Here is a 13740-nt window from a genome sequence, read left to right on the forward strand (position 1 = left end):
TTTTAAAAGGTAAATTAAGGCAACAAAATAATGTTTTTCTTTAGAGACACAAGAAACTACAGATGCTGGAATCTGGAGCAAAAGAAACAAACAGCTGGAGGAACTCAGCGGGTCAGGCAGCATTTGTTGGGGAAAAAGGGATGGACGTTTTAGGTCAAGACCCTGCGCCAGGACTGAGAGTGTAGAGGGAAGATAGTCAGTATAACGAGGTGAGAGGAAGGGGTGAGGCAAGGGCTGGTAGGTGATGGGCAGAACCAGGTGAGGTGGGGGGTGATGGGCAGGTGCAGCCAAATGGGGGTAGGAGGAGGAGGGCGAAGTTTTGAAACAGCGGCTGGTGGGTGAGAGGTGGAAACAAATAAGGAGAGAAATAAATTGGGCAGATGGAGGTAGGTGGGGAGAGGGGAGAGGGAAGGTAGAGACAGAGGCTGGAAGGAGTTAGGTGGAAGCAGAGAAGGGAGGGATGGTGGGCAGATGGGACCAGATGGGGAAGGGTAATGAATCCAGGTAATGTGGAGGGGGAATGGGAAAAGTAAACAAAGGGAGAGAGAACCCAGGTGGACCAACAGAGTGGGAAAAGAATACAGGGAGCATGGGTTACCTGAAATTGGAAAATTCAGTGTTCACACCATCGGGTAGTGATTTGTGCTTGGCCTCACTGTGGCCGTGGACAAGACCGTGGACAGATGGGTCAGTGTGGGAATGGGAAGAGGAGTTGAAGTGACATGTAATTGGAAGCTGAAGTGGACCGAACATTTGTTTTTTTTAGTTAATTTTCTCTCATGATATTGACTCTGGGTGATTATGGGATCTTTTCAAGGGTGGTTATTATTCCTACTGGAACCTTAGTAGTGAGTGAACACAGTTATTTCTCTGAGGTGGGAGTATCACATATAGAGTTCAATCCAGTTTTCAACTGGCAAGCAGTTTTCAGCAGGCATCAGAGGCCAGAAAACAGGAGCAGAAATCTTGTTGATTTTTATCCATTCTCTCCAAATTAGAGGTGCTCAGGTCCACTCCAACATTTCTGTTACAGCCTTGGTTAAATTAGCACAGATGAGCAACTCAATTTGGAATTTTCTGGCTAGCTTGGGTCAGTGATTCACTGCCTCCAGAAACTTAGCTGTCATGGGAGCTTGGGAAGTATTTCTGAAACCATTTCCCCACTCCATCCATTAAGCTGCATATATTAATACATTTTGAAAGAAACTTTAATTTGGTCCTGGCTTGAAAGCCTTGTGGATCTCCAGTGCATTAACTTCAGATGGACATTACGCACAAAGAGAAATAATTAATGGTAATTATGCAGTGCAGCAAGGAAAGGCTGGGCTGGGAGGGTGGGAATATATTTCACAGATGGTCACACCTCTGCAGCACAAATTCAGCACCACACATGCTGGGAAATGTCTCATAAAATCAACACTGAAAGTGACAATTAGAATGATTCTTTGGAGGTTTTGAGGGTTCTGCTTGGGAAGATAGTGTGACCTTACTATGGTGAGACTCACTTATGAAGAACTCTTTCATTTAAGGACGTTCCCAGGGTTATCTTTCCCATTAAGTTGCATGTTTAATTTTCCCTATTAGAAGAAAATTACTATCATAATTTTTAACCTCCATAAGCACAACTGTTACTAGATGCCATGCTTCACCTCAATACGTTCTGACAACCAGCTGCTCTTGTTACGATATCTTCTTTGAAAAAAAAATGTAGGTTTTGGATCATTATTTTAAAAAACACATTATTAAACACCTGAATAGGATCTGTTTTAGGCCATTCATGTCCTTGAAAGTGCAGAAGAAACAGTCTCCAATCCGCTCCTGCGAACACCGCTTTAGGTTCCTGATTGATGCCCATCCCCAGGATGTTGATTATAGGAAGCTTGATGGTGGTTGATCATGCTTGATCCGAATTACATTGAATTTACAGCTCAGAAACTAGCTTTTCAGACCAACTAGTTGTCACCAATGATTATGTGCCAAACAAACCTTCTACTACCCTACTTTGTCTAAACCAATTAGCATAAATTTTCCCCTCATTTGGTTATCTGGACTCTTCCAAAATTTACTTCAACACTAAAACCAGTCTTCATTCCAATCCTAAATAGAACAAATGTGGATAAGGTTCAGCCACAGTTAGACAAGGTGCAAGTAACATTCATGGCCCCACACAAGGCTCAGGCCAGGACCATATGCAATAGAGAAAGTAACCACATCTCCTCAGAGCAGATAGTCTCTCATTCATCTGTGCCCCACATTCTCTATACTGCAGAAGAAATGCTCTTTTCTGCGTGCCGTGAATCAGCTGAATATTTCTGGGCCTTTGTCCATGCAACCTGTGTGTGAGATTATTCCGTTTCTCCTCTTTCAGGAAACCTGGGGGAATGGTTTTACGGATTAAGATGAGGAGCAGTTTCTTCTCTCAAAAATCTGTGACTGTTTGGTATTCCCCATGCTAGAGAGCGGTTGGGGCTGACTCATTAAGTAGACTTGAGTAACTTGAATACAACACTCTGCTCAATACCCACTTGTCCAATTTGTGTTTATTTCTGAAAATATTTACAGTTATTTCATTATGCGGATTTATGCCAAATGGCAGTACGTCAGTGTTTGATTAACACTTTATCTTCTTCACATATTTTTACACTGCATTGTTTCACAGGCAGATATAGTGTGAGATATTGCTTGTACATAACACTTATCCGATTGAATAACTCATTGCAGCTTGTGTTTGACAGAGAATACCTAACTATTTTTTTACTTTTCAATTTCATTCAGATTTTTAGATTTCATTTAGATATTAGATTTTAAGCCTCTAATGGTTTATTTTTGTACAGCTGTCCTTACAAACTTGGATTACTGATCATGGATGGAGAAAATTAAGGAAGAGGATAAATACCTATCACAAATCACAAAAAAATTAGGTTATTTCTTTCACAGAAAACTTTAAATAAATATTTTACTTATGTGATACCAGAAAGGGACATGCATTTATTATAACACTAAAATATTGCACTATGCATACTTCATATCTTCAAAATTTCCTTCAATAACACTTTTAGTCTTTTACTCATAATGTAACCAACATCTACATTCATAACAGAAACCATCCATGCAAATACTGAAGTGAAAACAAACCTTTATTGCAGCAGTAACACTACAAAAGCCTCTGTTTTGCATCCCTTGGATCTTTAACAAGTTCTCCAAAGAATCTGTGATGCTCCAAATGCTCTGAGATAAAATAAAATAGCAAGACATAGGAACAGGAATCAGCCCCTTGAACCTGTTCCTTTAAGGTCTTAATTGATCTGATGTTGGCCTCAAGTCCATTTGTCTGCCTGATCCCACATCCCAGGTTTCCCTAAAGTCTACAAGTGTATCTCAGCTTTGAATTAACTTAAAGAGCCCCTGCAGCCAGGGTAGAAAATTCCACAGCTTTCTGAGAGAAGAAACTCCTCATCATCTTAATCAGTGAGACCACCCTCCCAGCTTTAGACTCCTCTGCTGGAGGAAACATGCTCACTGCCTTTTAAGCCCCTTCGGGATAGTATATGTTTCAATAAAATCACCTTGTTCTTCTAAACACTGGACTGTACAGGCATAATGTGCATCATTTTTCTTCATAAGATGCCTGGAATTAATCTCGTGAAATCTTTCTGCTTCACCTTGAAGTCAGGTTTACCTTTGCCTAAAATAGGACACAAAACTGCTTCCTAATTGATCCTATTTAATTATGAATCTGGTAAAGATTAATACTGGAAGGTGGTTATGACAATAGTAACTGAGGAATTGGATTGTTAGCACTTGTTTTTTTTTAGTGAAAATTGTGGAAAAATTACTTTTAACACAGCGTCAGATCTGCTAGTGTTCACTTCTGGGTGAATGGGACCTCTCAGGAAATTGGACCGGACAATGCAGTGTGCTATTCACAGTCCTGATATTTGTCTGGCATCAGATGCACACCTAATGATGTCAGTGTTTGCTCAAGTCCCTTCTCCACCCTCAACAACATAAATTGGAATGAAAAGCTGCAGCCTTCGAAGGTCAGTGAACAGTCTCAACAGAATGAGGAGCATAACACCTACTTTGTTGCTTTTTTCATTATTTGAAGGGACGTTGCTGAGATCATGAGACTTGAGAATTCACTGCAGGCTGCTCAAACACCTTAGAGACTGTTAAATCTAACAGGCAGAGCTTCCTCCAGAGCTCAGCAGTTGACATATTCATTCATTAGATGCCCCATTGATCATAGCACTGGCATTAACAACCATCTCGGTGAAGTGTGGCAGGGTGAGCGCCAATACCAGCAGCTTCCAGACCGGTATGACTTCTGTCTATACACTGAGGATGCCATCTTCCAGTGAAAGTATGTTCAGAACAACGTAAAGCAATCAGATAATATAAAATTCAAATATCAATGCGTTTACGTCTGACCCTTTATTCCACCACAGGGTTTCAGTGATCTAGCACTACCCTGCAATGTTCTTTCTGTGGCTGCAGTCTGGTCGCTGGAAGGTGGCTTCCAATCTCTTTGAGTCTGCACAGATGTCTTAAGTGACCCATTTTCTTGCCCCAGACTGCGGCCTGGCTCTGTGATGGCTGGCTGTGTGGTGAAGGAGAACTGTAGTGCCATGGTGAGAGGTTACTTCGTGCCTTCATGAGGCTGGCATTAACGTACTGAACCTGCACGTCTCAGGGGACTTGGCAGATAATGGTGACATGATCATCTGCCACATGGACAGCTTCTTCATCGCTCCAACCTCCAGATCCAGAGCCAAGTTGGCTGATGGACCCCAAATCACCGCTGCCCATTCCCCGTCTTCCCTCTTCTCCCCAGAGTCGGTTCTCTGCGAGGTCTGAGCAGGACTGTGCTCACAATGAAGAGGTGCGAGTGGATTGGGACCAGGCTACTGGGGGAGGGTATGGTGTTGCTCCTGGGCACCAGTTCTCTACTCCTGTAGGAGGGAGTTCTGCTAGTGGGAGGGGAGGGGGCTTCTCTCTGCTCAAACAGGACAGCTCTCTTTCTGTTCATGCAATGCAGCAATGCTTTGCTCCTGTAGAACTGCACACGCCTGTGTCCAATGAGAAAAGCAATCTGCTGGCAAGTGGTATCTCTCTTCTCCATGGGGACCTGGTAGCACATCACTGTTCCTCTCGAGCATCAAGCTGCTTCCATGTGGCAGAAAGCAGACCTGTCGTACTAAACGTAGGAGATGACAAGCAGCCTGCAGGAGCCCATCTCCAAAATCCCACAGGATATATAACAGGGATTGCATGGAAAGAGCACAATGGTGACATTGGTTTATTACTGTCACATGTACTGAGATACAGTGAAAAACTTCAGTTTGTGTGCCATCCAGACACATCATTCCATACATAAGTACATCGAGATAGTAAAAAGAAAACAGAATGCAGAATACAGAAAATAGTGTAGCAGCTACAGAGAAAGTACAGTGCAGGTAATCAATAATGTGCAAAGGGCATGATGAGATAGGTTGGGAGATCAGAAATTCATCTTTAGTGTACGAGAGGTCCATTCAAGAGTCTGAAAACAGCAGGTTAGAAGCTGTCCTTGAGCCTGGTGGTACGTACTTCCAAGCTTTTGTAGCTTCTGCCCGACAGGAAGGGGGAGAGGAGAGAATGACCAGGTGGGAGGGGTCCTGATTATGTTGGCTCCTTTCCAGAGGCAGAGGAAGGTGTAGACAGAGTCAATGGAGGGGAAAGACTTTGTGCGGCCTCCATATGTGCCCCTACAACAGCTGTCAACTAAACCAGTAGGTGATGTGTGAGGAGTGGTCGCTGATCCCCATTAAAGAGGTGGGTGTGATGCTCAGGGTGGACATCATGATTCCTTGGTTTGCAATACTTCCTGCAAGTCCTTGGAGGTGGATTCCTTCATGGTCCTGATCATCACCTCTGTTTGGTGAGGTACCGCACAATGCACTAACACATTGCTGGGTATTCATCAGCTTTGTCATGACAACATCCTAATTCTGGTCCACACCTGAGCCCCTTGGAGCCAAGTGAAGGTATGACACCCCCACCTCAACCCCCCGCTGAGTTTCTACATCATAGTCCCTACGGCTGGTGCAATGCTGCAACATACTTGTGCCCTGTCCATTTCCCTGTAGCACACATGTCCTTATTATGAGATGCTCATCCCTCACGATGCCAGTCTCCATTGCAAATGCACCACCTGTCCCTAATGCAGAAGGCTATCCTCCATCTGATGGGCAGAATTCCGACTAAACTACCTGAAACACAATTACCGTCTATAGTCTGTGGTGTCTGGTGCAGTGATGCACTGATGAAAGGTGATCAACCTGAAACAGTAACTTTTCTTCTTTCTCCACAGATGCTGCTCGATCTGTTGAGTATTCCCAGCATTTTCTGTTATTTCAGATTTTTGCATTTTTTTGCTTTTTGAAGATAGTTGCACATTGATGTAAAAGTATATCATACCAGAAATGACAGTCCAGTTTCTTTCAACACTGCAGAACAATAACGTTACTCCTATGCAGATGTGCAGCAACACAGGTGATTGTAGGTGTGTCTGCCCTTGATCAAGTCAGTAGAAAATGTAGTAATCATAATGAAACAATGGCAGCAAGCATATTTTGCAGACTATGTCACACTTGTATTTCAGGGGTTCAGTGGCTCTGCTGCACATACCATGGAGGATGGTCTTCAGACAGTCCGCTCACAATGGTCCCTCTTCTGTGCAAGTGGCCTCTCTCCTATTCCTCAATGCCTTTGCCTAATTGGAACTGATGAAGCACAGAATGTGTGTGTCTGTCAATGCCTAGGCATGTTTTAGCATGTTTCTGGATATGAAACAACCTAACACTGTTTCAATTGTTTGTTTGTGCCATTTTGGAGGGGACCAAATTGGACATTAGCACATAGGTTCAGCACATCAGAAAAAGTGAAATCCAACCTGTGCAAATAATTCTCCTACAGGTGAGGCTTTGATGGCTTTTTTATGTGATACATAGATACCATGAGAGAATTCAGAGGCACCATCTTAAAATTACAACAAAACCATGCAGGATTAAAACCAGAAAGCACCTTCCACCCAGGTAAAGGTAACACATAAATTTTAACTTAGACAGGTGCAAAGTGATGCATTTTGGGAAGTTAAACCAGGGCAGGATGTACACAGTGAATGGCAGGGACTTGGGGAGTGTTGTAGAACAGAGAGACCTTGGGGTGCAAGTACATAGTTTCCTGAAAATTACAACACAGGTAGATGAGGTGGTGAAGAATGCTTATGGCATACTTGTCTTCACTGGCCGAGGCATTGAGTACAAGAGTTAAAACATCATGTTACAGTTGTACATAACATTGTTTAGGTTGCACTTTGTGCATTGTGTGCAGTTCTGGTCATCATACGACGGGAAAGATGTGACTGAGGTGCAGAAAAGATTCACAAGGATGTTGCCTGGACTGGAGGGCTTGAGTTACAAGGAGAGACTGGACAGGCTGTGTCCATTTTCCCTGGACCAAAGGTGGCTGAGAGGTGACATAATAGAGGTATGTAATATAAAATTATGAGAGGCATAGACAGGGTAGATAGCTAGAGTCTTTTCCCACGGTAGGGCTGTCCAAGACTAGGGGGCAAAGGTTTAAGGAGAAAGTTTAAAGGGGATCTAAGGAGAACATTTTTCAGACAAAAAGCAGTTGGTATCTGGAATGAGCTGCCATAGGAGTCGGTGGAGACAGAAACAATAACAGTTAAGAGGCATCAGACAGGTACCTGAATGAACAAGGTACAGAGAGACATAGAATTAATGTGGGCAAGTGGGATTAGTACAGATAGGCATGAGGGCTGGCATAGACACTGTGGGCTGAAGGGCCTGTTGCTATGCTGTACAACTCTATGATCTTGAGTTATCATGTTTAGTACCATGGGAGATTGACTGGTTGATCATCAAGAGAAATTGTTAGGCACAGGTCAACACCAAGATTCAGTCTGGCAGGAATATATCTCTTATTTTCCTTCACATGACAGACAGTACAAATTGGCTTTTATTACTTCAATTTTCCAGCACTGGTATCAAGTCCTGTTCCATGCTCGGCTTATGGTCCTGGGTGTATATGCTAAATAACTATGGAAATTAGAACATCATGAGACCTATTTGGATTCCCCACCCAACAGTTTGCTCACTTGATGCTTTTAACAAAAGCTTTGGTGTTAAACCCATACTAAAAATTGGAGTAACAATTGGAGTTTGTTGGAGTAACAGTTTTTACATCAACATATGCATGACAGTAAATTGGAATATTGTTTATTAGCCACCATTTGTGTGGAAAACAAGCTGCACAAAGTTATTAAACATCATTTTAATACATGTATGAAATTCCTCCATCCATTAATTTAATTACAGGCTAAGCCCATTTACAATAACTCAATTAATGTTTTCATTAATGTAATGGAAAAATAGGTTTCACTTAAGTGATTTGCCCATTGACTACTTACATTGCAATGTGGTTTTTACGCTATTATAATTCTGTTGCCTGATTTCTAATAGGCAGCCCTATCTTCGAAATAAGACAACCTAGTTATTTTTTTAAAATAATACACCTTCTGTATAAGCCGGGCTTTCTTTATCATCATGAATTTATGAATAATTCTTGCCTAGAAAATTCAGCCTAATGAAATCCAGGCTGTTTTCCTTCAACTTATACACAGCAACCTCTGTTAACTATCCAAAGCACCACTGGATAATAAGCATGTATGCTGATATACTGTGATGTGTGACACCAATTTATAACCAATAACATAACGCCTTAAGCAACCAGAGGGAAGAACTCTACAGCAAACTGCATCAATTTACTAAACAAGAAGCAGCTTGGGTTTGTACAGAGCACACCAAGAGCAATATTTCATTTTCCTAGAAATCTGCAGAGCCTAGATAAGGACAGTCCCTAGAAATTCATTTTCCTTGCCTAGATTACTGAGAAATTAATGTGTTATCAGAATTATTTTGAAAGACTCAAATTAACTGTGGCACAGGGATGCCATTAGAGGGCAGCAGAGCTTCATTTTCTGACTTGCTGGAATGAAGATTAAGCCAATTGTGATATCCTGGAAAATCAATGTGAGGCAGAATTATGAAGGGGTAAATAGGATAGAGAGTAAGGATCTTTTCCCCCATGATGGGGCTGTCAAAAACAAGAGGGCATAGGTATAAGGTGAGAGGCGAGAGATTTAGAGGGGATCTGAGGAGAAATTTTACACCCAGTGGTTGGAGTCTAGAATGTGGTGCCTGAGGAGGTGGAGGAAGCAGGTACTCTATCAACGTTTAAGCAGCATCTAGACGAGCACTTGGTTCACCAAGTCATAGAGAGCTGTGGACCAAATGTGGGTAAATGGGATTAGCATAGATAAGTACATTGGTCAGCATAGACATAGTGGGCTGAGGGCCTGTGTCTGTGCTGTATGACTCTACGAGTTTATGACTCTATTATTAAAATACAATTTACATATTGGAGATATTGTTAATAGAATAGTGTAATAATCCTTATATGGAAAGGCTAGGGTTTATTTTCCAGGGCTATCAGTAATTAAAGCTGCTTTCTTATTGTTAAGATGCATTTACTGGGATGACTGTGTTTTTTGGACAAACATTTAGAAGGTTGCCTGCATCTTCCCATTGTTTCATAAGATGCAGCCCTCCTAGTTCATTCATTTTCATTTCCCCATTTTGCCCAGATGCAAACAAAAGGACAGATGTTCACTGTGAACAATTTCCTAAACGAGCAGTAGATTGGGATGGTGCAGAGGGGTGCAAGAGCAATGATAATTAAATGATTGCAAATCTTACAGCTCTACTTCTACGTCCAGAGATCCATGTCATTGTGCTGGCCACACTCTATGTGAAGAAAGTCCTGATGTTGGTTCTAAATTTGGTTTTCATTTGTTTTGAACCTTTCACTTCACAGCCTGTTGTTTCAAAAAAAAAGTCGAAATCAAAATCAAGTGTCAAAATAATTGTATGCATCGGTTCGATGAAAAACTTACTTGCAGCAGCATCACAGGCACATAGCATCAGATACACAACACTCACAAGAAAAACATAAATTACCAACATAAATTATACAAATGTATACAAGAAAGAACACATTAGAACAAAAAGTTCGCTTCACTATGAAATAATTACATAAGAAAAGGTTGCACATATACTGTATATTGCTGTTTGCATTCTTAGGCCATGCAAAAGTCCTTTCCAGCCAGTGAAATACTTTTTATCTGTAGTTTCTCCTTGATGTGGGACATAGGATAACATTTCAGTTACACCCTTGCTATCTTATCTACCAACTGCTGTCCCTTGAGAGGGCCTGTACACTATTACTGCAAGTGGATGTCAGCAAAGGCCACCTTCCTCACATCTATTCTTCACAATTTCAGTTTTCCACTCCACTTTTCAGTCTTGTGCTGTTACCTGCAGCCTTTTATGAATTATCGTAGGTGAAAAGTGAGGTGCCCAACTTTCGGGACAAGGGAAGAGGGGCTATTAACAGCTTCCAGACTTTACCTTCATGGGCCAATATTCCTATTCATCTGTGTGGGGCTATTTCACCATGATTCATCAATGTGTGCATGACGTGCTTCTCTCATGAAACAGGGTGTGTGTACTTGCTGCCAGATTGCTGCAGGCACAGCTCATTAGGGAGACCTTCAGCTAATTAAGATCCCACAGCTTCAGTTGACTGTGATCCAGCCCACTGGCAAATGAAACCTGATATCATGCAGTTCTATTGGCAGCAAAGTTTACTCTGGTGCTTGCAGATATGGAAGTCTCCCGAATTCCTCTCAGAGAAACATTCAGCTACTCAGTCACACTAGCATTCACTGACCTTGGGTTAAATCATTCAGTGCATACCCATTCAGAGACAGAATCCTTTCCAACAAAAACTGTTGACCTTATTACAGTTAACAGTGGGGGCTTTTAAGAGGGGCTTGCTTGGGCACATGAATGAGAGGAAAATGGAGGGATATGAGCATTTTGTAGGTAGGAGGGATTAGCTATGTCAGCACAACAATGAGGGCTGAAGGGCCTGTTCCGTGCTGTACTCTTCTATGTTCTATCTTCTAACTACCATGGAACCTATAGCTTGATTTTCTTTCACTCCTGATGCTTACAGAGCCACCAGGTTCTGCGGTGGCTGGTTGCAGCTTTTCTTCAGGAACCCTGAGAAATCAAGGTGATGTTTCCTTGTATTAGGTTGTGTTGTATTTCCAGTTTCAAAAGAGAGAATTTGAAAGCAAATTCTGTGTCATAAAATGACATACGATCCAGATATCAGAAGACAGTCTTTATTTGGAGGTGGGTACAGTTGATGAATATCTGATGCATATCATGTGGCAGACATGGTAGTGTAGCGGTTAGCGTAACGCTTTACAGCACCAGTGACCCGGGTTCAATTCCGGCCACTGTCTGTGAGGAGTCTGTACATTCTCCCCGTGTCTGCGTGGGTTTCCTCCGGGTGCTCCAGTTTCCTCCCACATTCCAAAGACATACAGGTTAGGAAGTTGTGGGCATGCTATGTTGGCGCCGGAAGCGTGGTGACACTTGCAAACTGCCCCCAGAACACTCTACGCAAAAAAAAGGTGCATTTCACTGTGTGTTTTGATGTACATGTGACTAACAAAGATATCTTATAAGTCCATCGGCTCACTATGTTTTTTTGTTGTGAGCAAAAGAATACTTGGGAACAATAAAAGGGTTTTGTGAAGCCCTTGGAACCTGGACCTTATGGTTAAGTTGCAGATGGGGAAGCTGGTGATTGTAATGCATTGGCATATGGTACTGCCTCTTGCCACCTGCAGAGTTTGGTTAACTTCATTTGGCACTGAGTACCTGTTTGCAAGTGGCACTTGCTGTGATGGCCACCTGTTTGTATAAGCACTAGATCAAACCCTTTATGACTTCCTTCTTTCAGTGTGAAAGTGCTGAATCTCCTTCTGGTGGGTGCTGACTGTAACACGACAGCTGGACGGAATCCAGTAACCACGGTGTTACAGACCCGAGATTGGTTCTTCCAACAGCTGGCAACAATCCTGGCTTTCCTATTCACTCATGTCTGATTTGAATTCTCCGTATACAGCACGAATATGCCTTCATAAAAGACTGGTTTGAGCACCATTGGCATCATATGGTCACACAATATGGAAACAGGTGCTCAGTTTGCACCATCCATTAAGCACCCATTCACACTCATTTTATTCCACCCAGATTCCCATCAACTCCCCCCCCCCATATCACAAACCCCACACACCCTTGAGATTCACCCACTTATCTACACCTGCGGGAAGCAACTGGAGCACCCAGAGGAAACCCACCCCTAAAACAGAGGGTATGTGGAAAACTCAATCAGGATATCACCAGAGATCAGGATTAGACCAAGGTCAATGTCTTTTCCCAGACCAATGCCCCCAACATTGACTTCCTAACTACACTTAATCAGCTCCATTGGGCAGGCCACATCATTTGCCTGACACTAGATTCCCCAAATAGTTATTTTATTCCAAGCTCTCTCCTGTGGAGAGATTACCAGTGGGCAGAGAAAAAACATTCAAGGATACAGTATACTCAAAGATTCATCAAAAATTGGAACATTCTCACTGACTCCTGGGATTCCCTGACTCGTGACTACCCAAAGTAGAGAAGGAGCACTCCTGATGGTTTTAATGTCCTTGAGTCCATGGAAGGCCAGTATGAACGGCAAAACCTGTTCACTAACCACCTACTCAATTACCCTGGCTGGTAAGTTTTCCCACACTGGCCTCATCAGTCACTTCACAACCCATAAAACTGGAGTGGAAGCGGATCATCCCTGATCCCAAGGGATTGCTAAGGAGAAGATCCTCAGGATGTTAATGGTGGAGGACCGGGAAATGGTAGTGCCACTGACTGTCAAAGGTGGATGAGTAGCCTCCCCCTTGTTGGAGGTGGTCAATTCCTGCCACTTGTGTGGCATGGATGTTACTCACCACCCATAAATCTGTGCTTGACTGTTGGCTCGGTCTTGCTGCATTGAGGCATGGGCAGCTTCATTTTCTGAGGGGTTGTCAATAGAACTGAAAATTACACAATCATGAGTGAACATTATTACCTCATGATGGTAGGGAGATTGCTGATTAAGCTGCTGAAAATAGTTGGGTCTAGGATATTGTCCCAAGAAACTCCTGCAGCGAAGTTCTGAAACTGAGGTGATTAACCTCCAGCAACCATAACCACACATATTGGAGAATTTTCTCCTTGATGCCCATTGGTGGTAGCTTGTTGCTATGCTCCTTGACACTCAGTCAAATGCTGCTTTGGTGTTAATGCCAGTCATTCTCACCTCACCTCTGGACTTCAGCACTTTTGTTCACCTTTGGACCAAGGTTGTTAATGAAGTCTGCAGCTGAGTGGTTGAGGCAAAACACAAACTGAGCATTGCCTTGCAGCTCATTGGTGAGTAAGTGTTTCTCGATAGACATCTTCTATCTAGGATTAAATAACAAAACTCTTCTGCCCGCATTTACTTCCTGGCAACTTTTCATTTTGAGAAACACCTTCCCACTGTTGGAGATTGAAGAGAAACAGGAGGGTGTCCTGTTTACTTAAACAGATTCTATTATAAGTGTGGATGTAAGAAGTTATAATGAAAATATATATAAAATTAGAATTGAAAGTATGTCTGCAAAACAGGGAGTGAATTATATTAACAGGTATCTGGTTGATATATAGCCCA

This window comes from Pristis pectinata, chromosome 25 (genome assembly GCF_009764475.1).
Source record: "Pristis pectinata isolate sPriPec2 chromosome 25, sPriPec2.1.pri, whole genome shotgun sequence".
NCBI classification, from domain to species: domain Eukaryota; kingdom Metazoa; phylum Chordata; class Chondrichthyes; order Rhinopristiformes; family Pristidae; genus Pristis; species Pristis pectinata.